The sequence below is a fragment of the Rhea americana genome, unplaced genomic scaffold (genome assembly GCF_003343005.1).
Source record: "Rhea americana isolate MKP2758 unplaced genomic scaffold, rheAme1 scaffold_438, whole genome shotgun sequence".
Taxonomy (NCBI): Eukaryota; Metazoa; Chordata; class Aves; order Rheiformes; family Rheidae; genus Rhea; species Rhea americana.
The window spans coordinates 250,233-252,707 of record NW_028186577.1 but is presented as its reverse complement, the minus strand read 5'-3'; the positions used below and the strand labels follow the sequence as shown (position 1 = coordinate 252,707).

Below are 2,475 nucleotides of genomic sequence, written 5' to 3'. Positions count from 1 at the left end.
AAAAGAAAATGAAAGACTTAAAGAAATCAACAACACTCTTCTCCCTGAAACACACACAGATAACCTATTTGAAGATTAGGAGAGGGAGCAGAGTATCTGAACCAGAGAGATCAGCAATCTAAACTAGGTAACTAACTGAGACTAAGCTAACAAAGAATAAGCAATAGCAAAAGTATCTACAGGAGTCGTATACAATACAAAATACTACATCAAAATATCCTGCAGGAGCTTCCCATGCAAGTGATGAAAAGCAGATGCTAAAAACTGTCAGAATTAGAAGGGACCTCAAGATAGTGTTTGGATGAAAAGGAGAAAGACAGAAAGAAGCAGTCATGCAACTACAGCTGTGCTGCAAGCATTTGAAAAAATACAGTAAAGGCAACACACAACCTATTCAACCAGACTTACCAATGAGAATAAATAGCAGTGAATGGGGCACAAAGCAATAACAGTAACGACCTAAGGGAAGAAAACAGAACTGGGTGCCAAGAATACAGAAGAACTCTATTGCTGAGTGGGCTTGGGCAGAGGAGAACAAAGACATATGCAAAAGCACTTGGAGAATTACAGGCCAGATTTAGATCAGGGCAAAGAACAGATCAATTCTCTACAGTTGGATAATCTAGAAGAAAAATATGCTAACAGCATCCTTGACTCCTGAAATGATATGACAAGTTTTGAGAATGCATCGCCATCCAGAAAGGGATAGCTAAATAAATGAGTCCAAAAAAGTGGCAGCAGGAGACAAGTAGCTGACAGAGTATTTCAAGTGTCTTTAGTTTAGCAAGGCAATAGGAAAGATTTTAATACTAAGAAGTAAAAGGGGAAGAGTTATAGTAGACAGGAAGACAACAAATTTATTTAGGTCTGCACATGACAGTGACCTCACAGTACTGATCAAGATGTATGTACAGAAAATTATGAGTAAAGCAGAACTGAACTGAGGATCAGCATAAGACAGAAACAAATCAAATAAACGCATCAACTGGAAGACAAAAATGAGTAACCCGAGACAAAACTATTAGCAAGTTGGAAAAAAAAAAACTCTTTCTTTATGTTGAAGAATGCATATACTGACATAGACATTAAAAAAATACAGAGAACAGTGGGATGTCTAAAAGGTTAAATATATTCAGAGAAAGAGACAGCTGTCATGACTGTACTTCTACATAAGCCAAAGTCTCATCACATGAGGAAAGCTGACAAATTAAAAGACCGACCRTCAAAACGAACTCTAGGGCTGAGGTGGTTACTGAGAGACTCAGAGTAAGATCTAGTGATAACAAAACAGAAGAAAAAAGGACTAGCATCAGAAACGTACCCGGAAAGGATAATGTACCTACTGATACATGGCAGAAGATAAGGATCAACTATAAAAGTTGGGGGAGGAGGGGACAGTGACTAGTAGGATAGAATCAAAGGGCTTAAACATAAATGCACGTTTGATATTGATACGATGCAAAGCAATGAAGAAACTTGTTCTCTAACCAATGACTGAACAAAACAGTACAGCGGGGTTACCATACCAGCAGGAAAGGTTCCACTGCCTCATCTATTGCCAAGCAAGCAAAACAAAAGATCTGGATAAATAACTGCATTTTGTAGTCTACTGTAAACCAGAAAAGTTGTTCTGCAGAAGTGTTTTTAAAATCAGAGTGGTAAATAAAGTTTTCAAGATTTAGACTTTTTCCCATTAGTAAAAAAGTATTCCTAGGCTAAACAAAATTCTTCTGAATGTCTCTCGGCTCCCAAGAGATCACAGAGAAGCACATCATTTTGCCTCCTGTATACGAAAACCCAATTCCTTTTGATGKGCTGTAGCACAGCTCTTGTTCCACAAGTCACAGAAGCATCAGGAAAATCTCCCAGGACCCGGGATACGCTCTTGAAAAGTTGGACTACCTCGCTGCGCCGAGTAACAGCAGGCTTCGGGGAGCACAATGCCAGTGCCAGCAAACTCCCATCTCGTCCAAGCTGTGCAGGTTTCTTAAGCAAGCTTCTAAGTTTACATCGAAACCAAGCTCTGCACTCGGGGCCTCCCCGCAAAGCGTTCTGCAAGCGTCTAAGCATGCAAGCAGCTCAGCGGAGCACAACGCAAACAGAGCCTGATCTTGGCCCCTTGCCTTCTTTTTTTTCGTCKTCTTCTCCTTTCTTTTTAATCACGCGTAAATAACTCCACTTATGCAATCTGTTCCACCAAAAGCCACGGCAGCACCTGCATAAATAAGGATTATTCTGCCGAGCGAGGGTCACCGGGCATGACAGAAGCACCGGAGCTCGGCGGCACCAGCCCGGTCCCTCGCCCCAGACGAGTCTCGGACTTCCCGGGGACCAAGCCGCCGGGGACTCGCCCGGCGGCAGCCACATGCGCAGCTCCCGGGACGCGGCGGGCAGCGCCGCGCCCTCCGGAGCCGCCGGCCCCAGCCGCCGGGAGGGCAGGGCCGACCCCGCCGGGCCCCCGCTCCGCTCCGCTCC

At 43.9% G+C, this 2,475-nt stretch overlaps 1 protein-coding gene across 1 annotated transcript in view; it reads right to left on the bottom strand.

Annotated features, from left to right (window-relative positions):
• RSPRY1 (ring finger and SPRY domain containing 1) overlaps window positions 1-2,001 on the bottom strand; it is a 40,549-nt gene extending 38,548 nt beyond the window's left edge. Inside the window, exon 1 of the mRNA XM_085315733.1 lies at window positions 1,903-2,001. The gene's annotated coding sequence lies outside the window, so the exon portion shown is untranslated. The remainder of the gene's footprint in view (window positions 1-1,902) is intronic.
• Window positions 2,002-2,475: the final 474 nt, after the last annotated feature.